Raw genomic sequence first — 22,075 nt, 5'->3', positions numbered from 1 at the left:
GTGGAGGGAGAGTATTCCCAGGAAGTGTGTGTAGAGTGCTGGTGAGAGTTCGGGAATAAAGAGTTGCTGTTTGAACCTACAAGGCTTTGTGGCGGCTCGGTTATTTTGTGCCCAGCCAGACTGCGGCATTACCTGGTGCTGAGGATCAAACTCAGGGTCTCACAACTTCGAGGTTAGCATTCTACCACTGAGCCACAACCCCAGCCCCCAAAATTTAAAAACCTGGTGATGTCATTCAGTTCAATCCCCAGTACCAAAAAGGAGGGAGGTGTGGGATTTTAGTGGTAAAGGACTCATGGGTTTGATCCCCAGTACCACAAAATACATCACAGAAAAAGGCTAATATCCCCCAAGTATATAAAGACCAGGAAAATGAGTGTATGGGGGGGGGAGGACAAAAATTCAATAAAAGTGAACAAAATCTTTGAATAGACAATTCAAAAAATAAGATATTGTTAACCTAGCCCATATTAAAATATTTTAAGCTTTTCTTATAATAAAAGAAATAATAATTAACATTATACTAGATTCTATTTCTCACCTCTCAGTTTGGCAAAAGATAACAAAACTAATCCCCAGATGGGGAATTTTTTTTTTTTAAAGAGAGAGTGGGAGAGAGAGAGATTTTTTTCAATATTTATTTTCTAGTTTTTCAGCGGACACAACATCTTTGTTTGTATGTGGTGCTGAGGATCGAACCTGGGCGGCACACATGCCAGGCGATCGAGATACCACTTGAGCCACATCCCCAGCCCCAGATGGGGAATTTATAACAATAAAACCAAGATAAACATTTATACTTTACCCCAAAGATAAACCTATGTAGAGAATAAAATATTATACAAAAAAGTCAGATACAGGGTTGTCTATTATTGCATTATTTATTTATTTTTATTTGTTCTGTAAGGATCCCGAGAATCGTTGGAAAAAGAGACCACAAGAGACCAGCTTTATGCAATAGGCAGGAGGGAGTTTATTGAAGAGGATCCTAATTCAGTGCGCTGAGGCTCAAGGCTCACTCAGGAAGGGAGAGCGGCCCAGAGCCCAGAGCAAAGGTCAAGCAGAGCTTAAGTACACTTTTTGGAGAGGATGGTGGGCTTTGCATACATCAGAACAAATCATCATGAGGCTCCGGGAAATTGAACAACAACTCTGAGATGTGATTGGCACATTCATTGGCAGGAACAGATCGGGCGGGGGTGATTGGTCATTCCTAAGCGGGGTACATATTCAAACTGATTGGTTCGGGCCCTGTGACAAACTGCACAGGGCCCTAGGCTAAATGGCCAGTAGTAAATGTCTTAACTGTCTCAGGAATTTGGGTGTAACAGAGGAACTTAATAATACCTAATCTTTTACATTCAAGCTTTCCAGCTTAGAAACTTTACCCTTTCAGTTCCTTTTAGATATACATGATAGTGGAGTGTATTTTGACATACATACAAATGTATAACTCATTCTAATTAGGATAATTTATTCTAATTAGAATGCCACTCTTACATGGTGTGGAGTTTTACTGCTCATGTATTCACATTTGAACACAGGAAAGTTACGAGGATTCGTTCTACTGTCTCCTGTTCCCATCCTCCCTCCCTTCCCTTCATCCACCTCTGTCTAATCCAATGAACTTCTAGTCTTTCCTCCCCTCTCCCCCAACCCTTATTGTATGTTGGCATCCACATGTCAAAGAGCATTTGGCCTTTGGTTTTTTGGAATTGGCTCATTTCACTAAGCATGATAGTCTCCAGTTTTATCCATTTACTGGCAAGTGCCATAATTTCATTCTTCTTTATGGCTGAGTAACATTCCATTATGTATATGTACTACATTTTCTTTTTTCTTTTTTAGAATTTTAATATTTATTTATTTTTTTTAGTTTTCGGCAGATACAACATCTTTGTTTTTATGTGGTGCTGAGGCAAGCGTGCTACCACTTGAGCCACATCTCCAGCCCTGTACTACATTTTCTTTATCCATTCATCTGTTGAAGGGCACCTAGGTTGATTCCATAGCTTAGCTATTTTGAGTTGAGCTACTATAAACAGTGATGTGACTGTGTCACTGTAGTATGCTGATTTAAAGTCCTTTGGGTATATATTAAGGAGTGAGATAACTGAGTCAAATGATGGTTCCATTCCAAGTTTTCTGAGGAATCTCCATACTGCTTTCCAGAGTGGGTGCACCAATTTGCAGTTCCACCAGCAATGTTATGAGTGTACCTTTTTCTCCATATCCTCACCAACAACTTATTGTTGCTTACATTCTTGATAATTGCCATTCTGACTGGAGTAAGATGGAATCTCAGTGTAGTTTTAATTTGCATTTCTCTAATTTCTAGAGATGTTGAACATTATTTTATATATTTGTTGATCATTCCTATTTCTTCTGTAGAGTGTTCAGTTCTTTAGCCCATTTATTGATTGGATTATTTTTCTGATGTTGAGTTTTTTTTTTTAGTTCTTTGTATATCCTGGAGATTAATGAATTATTCATCATTACAACATATTAGAAAGAACTGAAGTGACCATACTTAGGAGACTGGTTGAATAAACAGCAGCAGCTTTACATACTGGAATAACATGCAGCTGTAAACAAAGAATGAGGGATCTCACATACAGAGCTTTTTGTTACCTAACAGCATCTTTCACTTATTCTCTGATTTGCTTACTGTCTGTCTCTCTAACTAGAAAGGAAGCTCCATGCATGTACAGCATTGTTTTGTTCACCATTATAGCCCAGCACCCAGGACAGTTCTTGTCTACAAGTAGGTGCACAGTTAGAATTTATTGAACTGTTGAAAGAACATTCCCTTTGTAAAAAGAGCAAATGTAATCTTGGTATCATGAGGAATAGAACAATTTACCTGGAGAAGACATGCACAAAGAACACCTGAAAACCAGAAGGCTTAAGAGAAAGTAGTCTGAGATGTTTTAGTGGAAGTTGGATGTGCAACTTCTTTTAGCCATGGAATATTACCGCCGTTGCTGTAGACGTGATGTGCATATGTTTGACTGGCAAGGCATATGAGCCGGAGATGCTGCACCTGTCATATTCATCTGAAGCCAATCCAAGCAGTCACTGAGAGAGCTCTGAGAGAATTTTATATCTTGTACATTCTGTCAAAAGCAATAGGGGGAAAATGTGTTGGGAAGAGAGAAAACACATGCTAAACAACCAGAATGGTGCATGTGTGTGTGGATGCCTTCAGGGTTTCTCCACACAGATGCTGGGACACTTTGGGTTGGCTTGTTCTTTGCTTGTGAGGAGTGTTCTGTGCATCCTGGGTCACCACATGATTCCAGCACCCTAGTAATATCTGCAGATATTGTCAAATGGCCTTTGTGGGATGAAATCACCCCTAGTTGAGAACCACTGAGTTATATGACATCTATGATCAACCATTACCTGAGTAGCCTCTAATCTCTCTCAGGATTTATGCACTAATAAAGTTTCTTCCTACACTGAATCTGGTCTTGATCACATGACTTCTTCTGCCAATATGGCCTTAGCAGACCTGGCAATGCAAGCAGAGGCTTGGTAAACACAAACACACTCACGCATGTCCTATGATAGCATCTTTTCTTAGAAGCCAATGTCATATAAAGAAGCTCAGGCTAGGGCAGGGGCTGTAGTTCAGTGGTAGAGCGCTTGCCTATCACGTGTGAAGCACTGGGTTCGATCCTCAGCACCACATAAAAATAAATAAATAAAATAAAGGCATTGTATCCATCTACATTAAAAATTGTAAAAAAAAAAAAAAGAAGAAGAAGAAGAAGTAGAAGCAGCAGCAGCTCAGGCTAGACTACTGAATGATAAGAGGCACTGATGGAGGGGGCTGGGGATGTGGCTCAAGCGGTAGCACGCTCGCCTGGCATGTGTGCAGCCTGGGTTCGATCCTCAGCACCACATACAAACAAAGATGTTGTGTCCGCCAACAACTGAAAAATAAATATTGAAATTCTCTCTCTATCTCTCTCTTAAAAAAAAAAAAGAGGCAATGATGGATGAAGAGCCATTTCAGATGTCCTAGCTCCAGCTGAGCTTCTATTAAATGCAACCATGAGTGACCTAAGCTATACCATGTGGAGCAGAACTGCTCACCTGAGCCCAGAATCGAGAGAAACAGGAAATCATCACTGCTTTAAGTCAAAAGTTTTGAGGTGGTTTACTACACAGAGGTAGACAACAGAACATTATCAAATCATCAAATGTTTAAGTTGGTGAAAGCAAGTAAGAGATACAATGTAGGAACCAGCTCCTATTGGCTTATAGGAGCCAACCGCTAAATTTTCTGGAATTATCGAGTCAATTATTAAACACAGCTGTTATTTAAAATTAAATTATATAAACTTACATTAAAAATAAATTACGGGGCTGGGGATATGGCTCAAGCAGTAGCGTGCTCGCCTGGCATGCTTGCGGCCCGGGTTCGATCCTCAGCACCACATACAAACAAAGATGTTGTGTCCGCCGAAAACTAAAAATTATTGTAAAAAAATTTAAAAAAATAAAATAAAATAAAAATAAATTACGTGTGCTCCATTTGTGTACTATGAATGAATCTGGTGTCCTGTATAACAAATTAGAACAAATAAATTAATTTCAAAAATTAAAAAATAAATTACGGCTTAAAAAGGTAATAAATGCTTCTTAATTATCATACTGCATTTTATTTTTATCTGTACTCCTGAGGTTGTGTCTTGTATCTGTGCAATTATATGATGAAATTTGGCTGAGAAGGGGCCTGTTAGGTGCTGATTTCTTGCTGATCATCACCTTACATTGGTCTGTGGCCTCTCTCTCACGCACTCGTCAGGATGGCCACTCAAGGAAAGATGCTATGCTGCCCTGGAACATTTTACTGGACAATAAATGCTTAGTTCAATCGGTTTCTCTTCCTCCTTTAGAGCAAGTAGAGGCCTTTTATTCATGGTTTACTGGCATCATGTCACACTTGATTGATAGCCTGTCCTCTGAGCCCACAAATGTTATTAGAAGCCTATGAATCAAGGCTGATTACCAAGGCCGCAGGAGATATTCCCAGTGTTCTCTGACTCCACAGCCCTCTGCCCAGGAAAGTCCTCAGGGCAGGCGGGCACCTGCACAGTATAATACTACATGTTTAACTTAGCCAACAGAACCTTCCCAAACTGGGTATACTAATGCCTGCAATAACACAATCAGAAATTAATTTGTCTGGCACAAAGGTTGTAAATATTTTTTAATCTAATTGTCAACAAGTAGGGAATTATGAAATTATGCCTCCTCCATAAGATGGAGTATGCAGTAGCATACAAGCCCAAGTGTCCCTAGAGTGACCAGGCTCCTCAAGACAACTTTATTTATTTTTTTTATTTTTTAATATTTATTTTCTAGTTTTCGGTGGACACAACATCCTTGTTTGAATGTGATGCTGAGGATCGAACCTGGGCCGCACGCATGCCAGGCGAGCGCGCTACAGCTTGAGCCACATCCCCAGCCCCTCAAGACAACTTTAGATGTACACAGTCTGCTAACTCCACACCCTTTTCCTCTCTGGCCACCTGGAAGGGCTGTAAAGACTGGAAATAGCAGGCACAGCCCATTCTGTCATAGACTAGAGAGCCTCCTCCTTCCTATGGTGTGGAGAAGGCCTTTTAGAAACACTAGTCTATGTCAGCAGTTTTCGCATTGGATGTGGGCACGAACTTGCTGCCAGTCAAGATCAACATCACATTTTCCCTCTCTTCTGATATTGTACTATTTCAGCTGTAGGTGCCAAATCCTTTTGATTAAACATGAAAAACTGCCCTTGGTTGCTTTCATGTATGTTTTATGAGAACACCTGGGCATGAATATTTATTTAAGCAGCTTGGAACACATCCCTTTGATTTTTTTTCCCTAGTTCTGACTCATATTAAAGCTGGAGGGAGGTGCCCTATGTCATATTCACCTACAGTGGCTTCTGCCTCTGTCCTCCCTCTCGTAAGGCCAACTAGCTAAGTCATCTAGGAAATGGAAAACATTGCCTGGGCTTGCATCAGCTGGCAGCATGACACATATTTCTGCAGCACGGATGAAACAGAAGTTTCTTCTGCAGCGTCAGCTCTGCTTGTCATCCAGCTGTTGCCTTCTGTTGCCTTTCCTTCAACAGCTCTTTATGACTTTTTGTCTCAAACAACAGCTCCTTCCCCCAACCCCAACTCCTCACCCTCTTTCTGCCTCAAGCCTGGAACTAATTTTAACACCGCTGCAGTCTGAGGGATGTATCCAGAGTTTCCCTAGAACCTTTCAGGATAACACCCCAACTCCTTAGAATGGCAGTCTGAGTCATTTTATGTCCTGATGTTTGCCTGTCTCTTATTCTCTCGCCATTTACCCACACCCAACGATAATAGTCATTGTTATTGCCATTATTATTGTTGTCATTAGCGGTTTCCAAGTGCTAAGCACTTTGTGTGTACTTTGTATAATGCCTGTGCCTCCTGCTCTTGCGATGAACACAGTAACTCTGGTTTCTGGAAGGTACCACTTTGCTGCACAACCCCCTGCCTTTCTGCAGATGCCCTTTCCTCCTCTCACTTCTCCTCTCCCTTGCCAGCCCCTTTTCATCCTTCCAGCCTTGCCCCCTTGCATCATCATCTCCTGAAGCCATCGCTCGCTCTTTTTTCCCCTTTCCAGTTCCTACTTTAGAAATACAAGGCCAGTCCTAGCTCAGGTAACCAGAGTACAGCAAAGACAGGGGGTCAGGTGAGCTTCTGGGACAATCAGAACAAGGGACATAAATGCGGCCAAGATGACCACTTACCATGGCTTTTTTTTTCTTCTGCTTTCCCTTGAGCATCAGAAATTCTCTTAAATTGACTCTCACTACAAAATTGAAGTTATTCTGGGAACTCCTGGGCTGAGACTTGCATTCTTCCGTCTCACGCAAAAAAAAAAAAAAAAAATCTCAGGGAGGGTTCTGATTGGCTCATTCGAGTCAGGCTCCACCCCTAGACCAATCATATGACCAGTGAGGGGGAGGCTAAGGTGCCAGTTTCTGCAAGTGTTTGGGAGAAAGCGGTACATTTCTGGGGGATAGGCTGGAGGGTTGTGCAGGGAGTAGACTGTCATTATAATCCTCCCACACTCTTCCACAGCCCAACTTGCTTTGTGCTATGTTATTATTTTAAAATTGAAATCCTCTGTTTACCAACAAGATTCCTTTTAATATGCAAATAAATTATTTTTTAGCAGAGGATGAAACAAAATCTTCTTATAAAGATTCCCAGAGAGTTTTAACCCAGGCTAGTGATAAATTCTTTTCTGGTTTGGGCAATGGGTCTTTGGAAGACATAGAATCACACCAACGTGGCCCCCAAAAGGACAGAGAAGCATACAAGAGGCAGGGCGATATAAGGCAGCCAGCTAGGTCTAGATTTGAATCTTGGCTTTTTAGCTGTGTGACCTTGGCAAGGCTCAGCTTCCTCATTAGTAAAATGAGGACAAAATTATTGTATTATGAGGTGCCACAGTCTGGCTGGGCACAGAATCACGAGCCACCACACACCTTGTAGATTCAAACAGCAATTCTTTATTCCCGAACTCACACCGGCCCTCTACAAACACGTTCTGGGGAAATCCAAGTTCTGCCGCAAAATTCATGTACTCCACCAGGCTTTGAATCCCAAATACTTTTTGAATCCCACCAGAACTCAATGGGAACTCAGGCAGCAAACCCAGATTGTCCTAAACCGGGAACGCCCTAAACCCAAGGATCCGGATACTCCCTAAAACCTGATCGGCCCTAAACTCGGATCCACCCTAATCCAGTAGGATCCTCCTTAAACCCGGATCCACCCTGGTCCTTGAGCAGGGTCACCTTTCTCAAACATACATGCAATGTCACTGCAAAATGTCTCAGGCAAGTCCATTTCCAGGAGTCCTTCCGCTAAGCAACATGGGGTACGCTGGCAAGGAAATTTTGATGCGTCATTCCCACTTGGCAATGGCTCTCAGCAATGCGGGATAGGATATGTAGAGTGCAGAAAAAGTCGGGGGAAATCCTTTCCTGCTCAAAGCATTGCCAACACCCCTACAACAATGCTAGGCTTAGAAAGAGACAAGAATAATGTTAAACATATTTACATGCATATGTATACAGGAGCCATGCAAAATACAAAAACTAAAAAATGCTTCATAAGGGAGAAATGGGGAGGCAGGCATCAACAAGTTCTGGAAAAGGAAGGTGAGGAACTCCACAACAAACAAAATTTGTCTTATTTTGCAAATAAAGTCTCTCAGGTAAATTCTGGGAGCTGCCTTCAGAAGAACTGATGAAAAACTTGTTTGAAACAACCTAGATGCCCATCAATAGATGAATAGATAAAGAAACTGTGATACATATACACAGTAGACTATTACTCAGCATTAAAAGAGAATAAAATCTTTGGATCATATATTTTACCTTTGTACCCTAATAAAGAAACCTGACTTTAAATAAATAAATAAAGGAGAATAAAATTATGGCATTTGCAGGTATATGGATGGAGTCCGAGAACATCATGCTAAGCCAAGTAAGCTAATCCCAAAAAAACCAAAGGCCAAATGTTTTCTCTGATTACTGGATGCTGATCCATAATGGGGGGGGGCGCAAATGGGAAGAATGCAGGAAATTTGGATTGGGCAAAGGGAAGTGTGGGGAGGAGAGGAGGAATGGGGCAGGAAAGATGGTGGAATGAGATGGACATCATTATCCTAAGTACATATATGATTACACAAATAGTCCGAGTCTATATCGTGTACAACCAGAGAATTAAAATGTTGTGCTATATTTGTGTACAACAAATTGAAATGCATTCTGCTGTCATGTATAATTAAGTAAACAATTTTTTTAAAAAGCCTGTATGAATACAGAGACAATTTTGCAGTGCTGGGGATGGAACCCAGGGCGTTGCACAGGCTAGGCAAGTGCTCTACCATTGAGTTACACTCATCAGCCCATGGTGACAACTTTTAGTTTCCTCTGTTCCCAGGTGTCTAAGTCTTTCCTGGTTACAGTATTTAATGAGATTCCTAGGGTGGGACTTTAAGAAATTATATTTCTTTTGGAATTAATTTTCTCAGATAAGAGCACTTCTGAGAAAACCCCATGTGTGCTTAGGAGAGAAACAAGGGAACATTAGGGAGACCTGGATTCTGAGACAGTTTTTCAGCTCCACGTGTCAAGAAGTCACACTTTGGGCTGAGGTTGTGGTTCAGTGGTAGAGCACTTGCCTAGCATGTGTAAGGCACTGGGTTTGATCCTCAGCACCACATAAAAATAAAGAAATAAAATAGGGTATTTTGTCCATCTACAACTAAAAAAAAAAATTAAAACGAATGAGCAACAACAAACACCTCACACTTTGGGTTTTTATTTATATTGTGTAAATATTTATATTGTGGAAATAAGAAGCCTACAAAACTAAGTCTTCCTTTTGTGCAGAAAGCCTTTTTCACCTCATCCTTCCAGGCCCAACTTGAATGTCACCCCTCTTTTTCACAGCTCTCTTTTTTCCCAGAGAATTCATTGCTCCCTTCTCTCAAATGTACCCATACCTTAATTATAGCACTGATCACACGGCGTTACATTTACACATCTATTTCTCCATGTACCTCTTATTACATTGTAAGCTGTGAGCTTTCCAAGGACAAAGAACTCATCTTATTTGTCCACTGCAGCTCAGCTCCTTGTACAGTGTCTGACAAGTAATTGGCATTCAAAATAATAGATAAAGACCAGCTGATGATTGAATCAAAGATGAATGATAAGAGCAAGACATGGCCTGCCTGTGGACAGAAGGTCTAATCCAGGCTCTTTACCAAATGTGATGGGAAGAAATTTAAAGATACGTCATTTGTAAGCCTTAGGTCTTTAAAGAATAGTTCAAAAGCCAGTATTTGAAGAGTCATTGAGTTGCATAACTGTCCTCAAATTGTGATATCAAAAATTGGTTGTATTGGGGGAACACAAGAGTAGAGGTATAAAGAATAGGTGGTCAGGGTTTGTTTATGTTTGTTACAAAAGTCAAAATAAAGTGACAAGTCAGATGTGTGTTGTAAGAAATCGCAAAGGTGGGCTGGGGATGTGGCTCAAGCGGTAGGGAGCTCGCCTGGCATGCGTGCGCCCTGGGTTCGATCCTCAGCACCACATACAAAACAAAGATGTTGTGTCCGCCAATAACTAAAAAATAAATATTAAAAAATTCTCTCTCTCTCTCTCCCTCTCTCACTCTCTCTTAAAAAAAAAAAAAAGAAATCGCAAAGGAAATAGTGAAATAAGTAAGGAGAAGAGCCTGTCTCCCACAAAACAGAAATCTTATTCAGAAATCCTGAACTTGACATTGATTATAATGAAGTGCATCCAAGTTATTATGTGTGTCAGGAGGAAATAATATGTGTAAAGGTGTCTGGTTGTGGTCCTCTGGATGCCTATCTGAAAATATAAAAATGGTATTTTCTTTATAAGTGCACATAAGAATTTCAAGGAAGGCATAGATAAGCTTCCAAACTGTATATTATATAGAAATGGATGTAGAAGGGGGTTAACAAGGAACTATCCCATTCCTGCTATTTGCATATGAGAAAGCTGGAACTCAGGAAGTTTTGACTTACCTAAGATCATGCAATTATTTAGTGGCTGAGCAAGGATCATAAACTCAATCTTCTTATTGCTTTCCCCCCTTTTAACTGCTACTTGGCATTCTTTTATTTTAAAAACATAGTCTGGAGTAGTTTAAGTTTAAATCATAGCTCAAGTAAGTATTTTTAAAAAACTTGTTTTCCATGTTTACCATGTGTCTGGCACTGGGTCAGATGCCAGGAGTCATAAAACAAGTGAATGCCTCCCCTCAACAAATTTATTTTGTCCTCTTTTTTTGTGTCAGGCTCTATGCTACATTCTGGGAAGGTCCTTGCTTTTATGGAGTTAACAATCAAACACGGGCAGGTTACATTAATCAGTGAATCACACAACTAGTGAGTATGTGACAGCGATAGAAGAGAAAGATTAAATTCCGTGAGTCTATCATCTTTTCCACATTTTAAAGAGGAAAGATGATAGCTCTGGGTTAGCCTCTAGATTCTTTTGTCTGCAACTGCTGTTAATAGGGGTGGGGGGTTTAAAGAAAGACAAAGTTGAATCATATAACAAAAAAGTGAGAGATAGGAACCCTGGTGTTCTATGGGCTTTAAGGAAGCTTTTAGAAAAGAAGAGAAGGAGAGAAGCCCAGAGGTTTGTGGAGGTGTACTTTAGATACTGGGAAACAGGGATGATGTAAGAGTTGTCAATTCTGTTCACCAAATATTTGGGTTCTTCCTCTGTCTAAACACTTAGTAGTTATTGTAGGTTGCACGATGGTCCCCATTCTCCACTTCTGCCCAGATCCATGACCACTGTGAAACTTCTTAATGCTTTCCTGAAATGAGGAGAACATAGTACTCTGTCCCTGGACTCAGCCAGCCACTTACTTGGCCATTTGAAAGAGGTACAAGTGATAACATGCCAGCTCCAAGCCTATACATATTGCGTGCCTGTTTGCTCATCCACACCATTGTCACTGCCATGAAAACACACCTTGACTAGCCTGCACCAGGATGAGGCACCAGGTGAGAGACACTTGGGACAGAGTCAAGTTGCCCCAGTTTCCCTAAATGAGGCCAGATTATAAAACTATCAATCAGAAGCCCCCCAGACATGTGAGACCAGCCAAGATCAGGAGGGACAGCTGGGTGGTCCAGATACATGAGTAATAAATGTTTATCATTGAATGCTGCAGAGTTTTGGTGGTTTTTTTTTTTTTTTGCTGTTTTTTTGTTTGTTTGCTTTGTCTTGTTTTTTGTTTTTACAGCATTAATGTAACTGCACATAACTTATTTAGTGGGATTGCATTTCCTTGCCCTTTGTGTTTAGATGGGGCCATAGTTCTGGTAGTGAGTGCAAAAGTAATGATGTCATTTCTGTTCTAGAGCATTTCATTGCTTGTGTGAAACTCTCTAAAACCATTTTTTTTCCTCCTGGCATATAAACAAAAAACTCTGAAATAATGGCAACTCCATTAGCCTGGATCCACAAGAGACTAAGATGAGCTCAACACCCAGATATAAGGAGTTGTTTTAGGCCATTGAGAATTTGAGTTCTTAATTATTGTGGCATAACAGTTCAGCCTGCCTGAAGAAGGTGGGAAAGGGCATTTTAAGATGTTTGCTGAAAGGTTATTAATTACTTCCTCTTTGAGGTTCTCAGAGAGATTGCAGTAGAATTCTTTAATTATATTTTAATAGTTTTTGTTAGTGCACTACTTAATTTGCTTACTAACATTTGACTGGTCTTTGCTTTGGGGGAAGCATAGAAACGGTTGCCAAGGAATTGGGAAAGAGAATAAGCTGTCTTTCTTTACTTTCCAAATATCTTGGAACTTTCCCAAACAGAAAAGATGCTTAGATGTTGGGCAATCAAAATGTCAATTAAGCTTCAACAAATTGGCAATACCTCTCTCTCCCAACTATATATTATCACAACAAAAAAGAAAGCATCCTTCCACAGTCAAAGTATAGTTGGTGAGACGGCAAGGATAGAGGACTTTGCAAAGAAACAACTAAAAATCTCTTCTGTGTATAACTTTCCAACCCTCTAAGGATGTGTTTGAAATACATCCAAATAAGAAAACAGTTGAGGAAATCTTTGTGATCTTAATCTAGGTAATGATGTCTTAAATATGACACCCAAAAGCACAATCCATAAAAGGAAAGAAAGATTAATACTGATGAAGATCAGTTGATAAATATATTTTTTTGACAATCACTGCTAAGAGAAGGAAAAAAACAAGCCACAGACTGGGAAAAGATATTTACAAAGCACATGTATGATGAAGGGTTTGTATCTAGGATATATATAGAACCCTCAAAACTCAATAATAAGGAAACAAACATCGCAATTAAAAATTAGGCAAAAGACTCGACCAGATGTCTCACCAAGAACATATCAAAAGACAAATAATCACATGAAAAGATGCTGAACATCATTTATCAGTTCAGAAATGGAAATTAAAATCAGCACAGATACCACTATACTCCTAGAGTGGTCAAATGATAAAGGTTCATTATAGTTCATTTGACAGTTTCTTAAAATGTTAAATCTAGGCCTATGCATGACCCAACTATTCCACTTCTAGTAATTTGCCCAAGAGAAATGAAAGCATATATTCATACCAAGACTTACATAGAAATATTTATAGCAGCTTTATGTGGAATAGCCCCAAACAGGAAACAACTCCAAGGTTCATCAGTAGGTGAATGATAAACAAGTTATGGTATATCAGTACTATGAAATATTACTCAGCAATAAAAACATGAACTATTAGTACCCCAACAATACAAATGAATCTCAAAATAATGATCTCAAGTTCATAGTGAAGGAATGAAGCCAGAAGATTGACACAGAGAGAAGAGAGAAAGGGAGAGAGGAGAGAGACAGAGAAGGAAAGGTTTATGAACTCATATATATTTCTAGAAAATATTAACTAATTTAAGAGATGTATAACAAATCAGCAGTTGCTTGTGGGATAGGAGGGGTGGGAATAGAAACAGGTTACAAAGCTATGTTACTGTCTATAGAGGTGCTGGGTTTGTTGTCTCTGTTCAGCAAAAAAAAAAAAAAAAAATTGAAGAACAGGACACAGAGATAGCAAGTAAGAAGTAGGATTATCAAAAAAATGACAGAGATTGAGAGAGACTTGTCCAGAGTCTCTGGGGGACTTTTGACTTCTTCTTTTTATGGTCTTTTGACTTTCCATCTTTCTTTATCTCCTCCCATGTCCATGTGCTCCTCACTTGTTAGTGATTGGTACCCCCTCTGTCCACTCATCTCTTTTCTATTGAATCCCCCGCTTAGGAGCATGAGTATGGAAGTGTCTGTCTGATTGGGTCCCATGCTTGTGTACACAAGCACTTTCGTCAGCAGGAAATTGACCTTGTCAGAAGACCCTCTCTGTGCTCCTTTATTCTGGCCCTGACCCTGACCTCCTCACTTCCCATTTTACCCTGACTGCCCTTCTATATCTCCCTCAGATATATGAGGAAATTTTCAGGGGTGATGGCTGTCTTCATTATCTTGTTTTAGTGATTTTTTTTTGGGGGGGGACTTATGATAAAACTTATAAAACTGCACATTCCAAATATATGAAATTTACCAAGTGTCAGTTATATCTCAGTTAAGTGTGACGGTGAGCCATAGTTTGTGTTCCCAGGGATCCAGCAATGAGAGATACACAGACCTGTCTCTTAATGGCTTCTCCAGGCACCATGCTGAAAAGCTCTTTTAATGTTGCTTTCATCATGACTTTCCTTTTATTTTTACATAGATAAAAGCTGAAGGTGACGGAAAAGAAGATGCATATCCTGGAAGAGAAAGCTATGTGACCATGGAAGCAGACAATGGAGTGATGTGGTCACAAGCCAACTAAGCGAGCCTCCACATGAAGCTAAAATAGGCATGGGAGGAACCTTGCCTAGAGCCTCTTGGAGAGGCTGCTGAAACTGAGATTTTGGATTTAAGGTGCCTAGAATTCTAAGAAAATAAATTTCTATTGATTTATACCAGCAAGTGTGTGGTTATTTGTTGGGACAGCCTCAGGAAAACCTACATAAAAGTGGGATAATAGTGCTACCTAAATTGTAAGTTTGGTATGATAATTAAATGAGTCAATATATTGGTATAATACATAAAAGAATACCCCATACCTATTATGCACTACAGAAGGGCTAAGAAAACTTAACACAACAAAACAAAAAAAAAATAACTCTGACGTTAACACAACCGGCTGTTGATGACATTGCTTTGCGGGACTGCCAGGGGTGGACTGTACATCACCATATGGAAACCTCTTGTCAGATTGTGGAATTGAAAAAATAATACGGATGATGAAAAGGTGAAGAAGAATAAACTATTCATCTATAGGATGCTTTGGAGCCTCAAAGTCCTAGGAAATAAACTCTTCAATCCTCAATGCGTTTATCTCTGTACAATCCCTAAATGCAGTTTATAATGGAAGAGAGGGACCTTGCCTCTGTTGGCAGCCTAAAACCCCCTCAAGGGTCCCAAAAGACAAGCATTCCCACGCTTCATCTGCAGAAAACTACCATTCCCAGAAGGCTTTGGGGTCCTGGGGACCGACCTCTGTAGGGGGCGGAGCCTACGCGAGAAGGTCGTTGGGCCATCCCATTGTCTGGAGGGGTAGCCTGTGTGGAGTTTAGGAGGAATCCGCCTCCCGATTAGTTGTAAATAGAAAGGGGCGTCCCACACGCGGTTGGAACGGTCCACGGGGACCCGGAACGCCGCGGCGGGCGCTCGAATTTCCCGGGCCGGGAGCGCGGAGCCTGCCGGGAAGGTGCCGGGACAGTTACTGAGCCGATCGGCGGCGGCAGAGCACCGAGCTGGGCAACAAGGAGAGCGGCAAGATATGGCACCGCAAGCCATCGCCGCTCACTCGGGACGGGTAAAGGCGGGAGGGCGCGGGTCCGTGTCTGGAGGGGAGTGTGAGGAGCCGTCTTGGGAAGGGACACGAGGGCCGGGCAGGGGTTCGGGTTCGGACCCTGATCCTGACCCTGATTCTGCCCAGAATCCCTGGGTTGGGGGACCTCAGGAGGAGTGGTCCTCTCTGACACCCTTCCGGATTTGGTCCCGGCCACCGTGCAGCTGGAGCAGGAAGTTCTCAGATTTACCTAAGGGAATTTGCGCCGCTCACGAGAGAGCCAGCGCTGTCCCGCTTTAATTATCATAGTGTCCTGATGGCACTTCTGGCATGTAGTGCGTGCTCAGTAAATATTTGTCACCGCTGGAAAAGAACTCCAGGAGGGATGAGGGAAGGGGAACGTACCCTTTAGTACAGAAATTGAAGTTTATCCATCCTCAAATCATTGCATGTATTAGCTATTCATTAGCTATTTGTTGAGCACCTGCTGTGTGCCAGGTACACTTCTAAACACTCTAGGAGAGCAGTGGAGCAAAACAAACTAACAGTCGTCTGGAGTTTAGGTATAGATGTGTACATGAGGGGCAGAGGGTTGCTTCTATAATGCTGAGGGCCTTCTAGTACAGCCAGAGATACTTTTCATTCTTTTCCCAGTTTTCTGCGCTGTTTGAGGGCCCAGCTCTCTTGCATGACTTCAGTGGAAGTGGGACCATTTGGGTTCCCATTACTTCTTGCGTCAGGGAAATGTCCTAGGATTGTCGCAGACTTTGCAGTAACGCTTGGGTTCATGTTTCAGTGTTTCTTATTCTAGTAGGTTTTTTGTTGATTTTGGTTGCTCCTCAGCAGATCAACACGCTGGCTTACTTTGTATGTCCACTGCACAGTGCTGGAGCAGCCACTTGTTTGGTTTCCAGTTGCTGTCTATCCTTTTTATCAATTCCTCTGTCCTGGTCACTCCGTGGGATAAAAAATTTTGCTTAAAGTGGAGAGGTTTTTCCTTTCTAGTTTTGGAGTTTATATAAATAGTACCCCTGCCTCTGGTAGTTTCTAAGTGTTCCAAGAGTTAGAGCCAATCCACCTGTTCTTTTTCTTGCTGTTACCAAGTAGATATGCATGCAAGGTTTTCACACCTCCTTGTTGTTTATTCCATCAAAACATGGTTTTCTTTTTTTGTTGTTGTTGTTTATTAAAACCCATTGTTTATGGAGTTGAAAGAGGAAGAGAGCACTGAGTATGGAGGTAGAGGCATTTAGCTGAAGGAAGTGTTGATGTGCACCTTCTGTGATTTTAGACCAGTTATCACTGTAAGCCCAATCAGGCAGATTTACTAGACACTGTTGTCTTATAAGTTTGATGCTCAGTAAAAACTTGATGTTCTTATGTTCATGAACTGGGAAACTGTCAGGCAACCTATGAGCAATTGAAATTGCTTGAAAATGGATAGTGATGTGTGATTTTTTTTTTCTTTCCAGGAAAGAAAAATTGAACCTAGGGGCACTTAAACCAATGAGCTATGTCCCCAGCTCTTTTAAATTTTTATTTTGAAACAGTATTGCTGAGTTGCCCAAACTGGCCTGGTACTTGAGATCCTCCTGCCTCAGCCTCCTGAGTAGCTTTTGTGTATGATTTAAATGAAGAATCAGGGACAAAATGGTGCTATTAGTCCTGAGTTACATTTAGATGGTAGGATTTGTGGTGTTTTTTTTTTCCCATATTTTGAACAATGATCATTTAATTTTGTCATCAGAAGATGTAATGCTATAGAAAAAAGACTGGAGGAGAAAGTTGTCTGCTCTCTAAGTTTTTTTTAAATATTTTTTTTAGATGTATAGACCTTTATTTTATTTATTTACTTATATGTGGTACTGAGAATCGAACCCAGTGCCTCACACATGCTCTACCCAGTGCTCTACCACTGAGCCACAGCCTCAGCTCCTTCTCTCTGAATTTTGATGGTCAGGAAGTATTTTGAAGTTATTTTACTACACAATTTTATGTTTTTAATCCCTTGGGGAATATACAAAAATAAGCAGTGTAAGAAGTCTGCTGTTGCATCTTTAAGGAAGCCTAAAGAAAAGGATAGAAAGGGCCTCTTTCATTGCATGTCAATATACCTAGTATCTAAAAAGGCCCCAAAGGAGTCTCTATATACAGTTGATAGTGGGGAATTCACTTAAAGTTGATGGCAGTGTGATAATGATAAGGGAGAAGGTCAGTCTCAGAAAGATCCTGCACTCCAACCCCTTGAATGACTCTGGGGGAAAAAAGATTAAGGCACAGGATTTTTTGTTTGAGTGTTTTGTTTTTTGTTTTTCTTTGGTATTTGCTAGGTTGTCCATCCCTCTCCTGGGAAGAAATTTGTTGTGTGAATTAAATGCACAGATAATATTCATAAGGACTGTTTCATAATATAGATTTAAGAAAGGGTCCCAGACTAGAAAAAAACAGAAGAAAGTTATAGGTATGGAAATATATTTTAGTATAGAAAATTAGAAGGTTAAAGAAATGTTTCTGGAGGAGAAAGTATTTTATCTGGCAAAGTAATATTCTTGGGCTAGAGGCCAAGATGAAAGAGGACAAAACTAAGGATGTAAAGTTGTGAATGTTAAAATATATTACAGAAGGTAAATCTCAAAAAGTTTGTGTTTGTGATTAAATTGGCTATAATTAGCACAGTTAAAGTTATTTGAACTTTAATGTACTAATATGAAGCAAAGTCTGAAACAATGACCTGCTCTTATCTATTGAGATAATTTTCTTGTATTTGTTAGGTTTTTGTTACTTGGCAAAAGGAAATCTTAAAGGGTTTTTACCTGTTTTAAAGTCTTAAATGTTTGCTTTGTAACAAGTAAAAACAAACTAGTGTTATTTAGGTTATAATAATGGTTGATACCCAAAATATATGTAACTAGGTATATGTATGCATTTGATAACTATATCTGTCTTAGCCTTGTTTAAGTGCTAAGAAAAAGTATATAAAATGAAAGTTTATGTAAGTTTACTAGCAAGATAAATAATAAGTGCTCTCTTTTATACAATGTATCTGACATAGAAGGGCCACACTATCATTTGAAGACCTGTCTTATATCTGTTTGCTTTGTCTAAGTCAATTTCTGATCATTAACACTGTTTCCTAAGTGTATAAGAGATTTAAGGCTATCCTTTGATATTTTTTTTTTGTTCACCCATGCAGACCTGTGATTATTGTTACCGTACAATATGTATTCTAAATTGTACTTCAAAAGTTAAACTTAGTTACTTTGACAAGTTGGTGTTCTTTAAACCAAAATTATCTGTAGCAAAAGCCTCAGATTTGCATAGAAATAAAAAATTTGATCGGTATTTATTCATGTCATTTGATGTTTTATAACTGGATAAAGTAACCTATTGTCAGTTATATATACAACTTTGTGTTGCTCTTTACACTGAAACAGGAATTTAAATGTATTTTTGGAAGGTAATAAGGAGTGCCTGATCTGTTTAAAGGTGACATTGTAAAACATGGAAGCATTCTGCCACTTTTTCCACACAAAGAAAGTTTAAAAAGCTCTCTTAGCCTTTCTTTGATTCATGTTTCAGATGTAATATTGTATTGTGTTATTTGTGAAGAGCTATGTCTTACCTGAGGTAAGGCTCTGCCTCCCACCTTACTCCATGTTAGAATGGCTCCAAAATAGACTAGACTTCAGCTCATTTAAAGTTGTGTTAAAAAGATTGATTTTTGTTGGGGCTGGGGATGTGGCTCAAGCGGTAGCGAGATCGCCTGGCATGCGTGCGGCCCGGGTTCGATCCTCAGCACCACATACCAACAAAGATGTTGTGTCTGCCGAGAACTAAGAAATAAAATATTAAAATTCTCTCTCTCTCTCTCTCTCTCTCTCTCCTCACTCTCTCTTAAAAAAAAAAAAAGATTGATTTTTGTTGTAAAGACTACTGTGATCTCAACAGGGGATAAAACGTATAACTAAGTAAAGGTTCAAGATCATAAAAGTCATTTTTCTTGCTTTATAGCTATTACCAAAAAAAAAAAAAAAAGAATTTTGTTGTTGCTTCTAATGTGTTTTAAAAGCTGGTGTTTAGATAAACATGAAGAAAATATTTTCACATAATTCAATTTAGTATACTTTAATGAGGTTTATGAAGATAGATATTTCTAATTAAAATTAAAAATTTTGTAAAAATAAAATTACATGATTAAAAATTATTGTTGCAGTAAAGAATGTGTTTGTTTTGGTCTTCAGGATCAGAATTTGCACACATATATTGTCTTGAGTTATTTCATGATGGAAGTTTTATAAATGGCTTTCTTTCAGCAGATGTATTATACAGAATCCCCCTTTCAAAAAATAGTAACTTTAGATAATATAGCTGTACATTCTTAATAAGGTTTGTCCATGAACATAGCATGTGATCACTAACTAATATGTATAAAATATAGGAAAATAGAAAGAAGAGGGAAATCATTCATACTTCTGTTACCTGCAAATGACTGCTATTATTTGGATGTGTTCATCCTTTTTTCCTATATATAGGTTTTTCCTTTTCTTCCATTTTTTTCTTTTAATTGTGTTTACATGTATGCATATATCATCTGTTTAAAATCTAAGGTTAAAATGTTTTTCAATAACCTCTTAAGCATTTTGTATATTTTTATAGTATACTTTTTTTTTTAAAGAAAGAGTGAGAGAGCGGGAGAGGAAGAGAGAGAGAGAGAGAGAGAGAGAGAGAGAGAGAGAGAGAGAATTTTAATGTTTCTTTTTTTTAGTATTTGGCGGACACAACATCTTTGTTTGTATGTGGTGCTGAGGATCGAACCCGGGCCACACGCATGCCAGGCGAGCGCGATACCGCTTGAGTCACATCCCCAGCCCCTTTATAGTATACTTTTAAAAAAATAAATTTAATCTTTGGACTAAGAGTCTGATTAATGTGGGTTTTAAAAGAATGTCTTAAGCCTTCATTCATTTAGCAGTTATTTTCCCCAAACCCCACTCAGTGCCACTGAGCTTTGCCCCCAGTTGCCTCAGCAGGCATATATTGGGCGCTTGTTGTGTATTGTGGGCCAGGTATTCAGCGCCAGGTGCTGAGATGTAGTAATGAAGTAGCAGTGATCCATATCCTTTGGGAACACACCTGCTTAGGTATTATGGTAGATCTATTAGAAGTGAAAATAGAACTCATGTACGTTTAATTCACTTTGGACCGTTTTCTGTTACAAAAACAACAAAAAATATATCCTATTGTCTGTCATATTATCATAACTTATAAATACTGTTTATATGTATTTTTTAAATGCCTGTTTTTACTACTAAACTCAGTTCCATGATAACAGGAGTCATGTTATCAGATATTCTTAATTCCTGGCTTATTCAGTGTCTGTCATAGAGTAAGTTTTCAAGTGTTTGATGAATAAATGCATAGTAACTACTTTGATATTGAATAATTTTCTGAATTCTTTTCAAAAATCACTTTTAAGTAGCCAAGTGGCACACACCTGTAATCCTGGCAGCTTGGGAGGCTGAGGCATCTTAGCAAGTTCAAAGTCAGCCTTAGCATCTTAGCAAGGCCCTAAGCAGCTCAGTGAGACCCTGTCTCAAAAAATAAAAAGGGCTGGGATGTGGCTCAGTGGTTAAGCACCTCTGGGGTCAGTCACTGGTACCAAAAAAAGAAAAAAAAAATTGTAAGATTGGTTCTAGGGGAGAGAAGGAATTGCAACAGGAGAAGAGTAGGTAGGCAAAAAAACTTCAGTTTGTACATATATATATATATTACATTTTATATATAATATAATATATACTATAAATCTTTTTGATATGTCAGATAATATTTGGTGTAGAATTTAATATTGTTTTTTTGTTTTGACAGAATTATAGTGAACATCATTCATAACACTTCTGATTATCATCCAAAAACTTTAAGATTTCTGAATGTGGCTTTTGATGGCTCAGGCGATTGCTTAATTGCTGGGGACCATCAAGGAAATATCTATGTTTTTGACTTGCAGTCAAACAGGTAAGCAGATGTTTTTGACATCTACCTTATTTAACAAGTTATTAATTCACTCACTATTTTAGCAACTTCCATTCATTATTGGTTCAGAAAGCATTATTCTACTACATTTTAGGTACCTTATTTGTAAGTACTGAGAGGAGACAGTAGGAAAGGATAGATACTGTTCAATTTTTTTTTAGAGATTTACAGCTTTGGTTTTAACAATATCTCTAGTAGCTTATTCTTTTTAAAGTTAAGTTTTTGTTACTACCAGTTTGTCAGCTAATTTCTGGTACTCCAATAGTCAACTTAGAAAGAACATGATTTCCTTTGTACCTTATTATTATTATGAACTAGATGTGAAAATTTAAAGCATTAAAAATCTGTACTCTGGGCTGGGGTCATGGTCAGTGGTAAAGTGCTCGCCTAGCATAGGCGAGGTCCTGGGCTCTATCCTCAGCACCACATATAAGTAAAGGTATTGTGGGCAACTACAACTAAAAAATAAATAAATATTTTTTAAAAATGTACTCTTTTTCTTCTTAATTTTTCTCTTTCCTTATAGAACAGTTTAGTCCAGAAGCAGTTAGAAAGGATTGATTAAGGTGGGT

At 39.2% G+C, this 22,075-nt stretch overlaps 1 protein-coding gene across 5 annotated transcripts in view; it reads left to right on the top strand.

The window, feature by feature from the left end:
• The first annotated feature begins 15,233 nt into the window (after positions 1-15,233).
• LOC144255674 (uncharacterized) overlaps positions 15,234-22,075 on the top strand; it is a 43,680-nt gene continuing 36,838 nt past the window's right edge. For all 5 annotated transcript variants that reach the window (XR_013343869.1, XR_013343871.1, XR_013343868.1 and 2 more), the window contains exons 1-2: positions 15,234-15,497; positions 21,339-21,485. The gene's annotated coding sequence lies outside the window, so the exon portion shown is untranslated. The remainder of the gene's footprint in view (positions 15,498-21,338; positions 21,486-22,075) is intronic.

This window comes from Urocitellus parryii, chromosome 7, assembly GCF_045843805.1.
Source record: "Urocitellus parryii isolate mUroPar1 chromosome 7, mUroPar1.hap1, whole genome shotgun sequence".
NCBI classification, from domain to species: Eukaryota; Metazoa; Chordata; class Mammalia; order Rodentia; family Sciuridae; genus Urocitellus; species Urocitellus parryii.
Note: the sequence above shows the minus strand (reverse complement) of the source record. Positions and strands in the feature narration are given on the sequence as shown.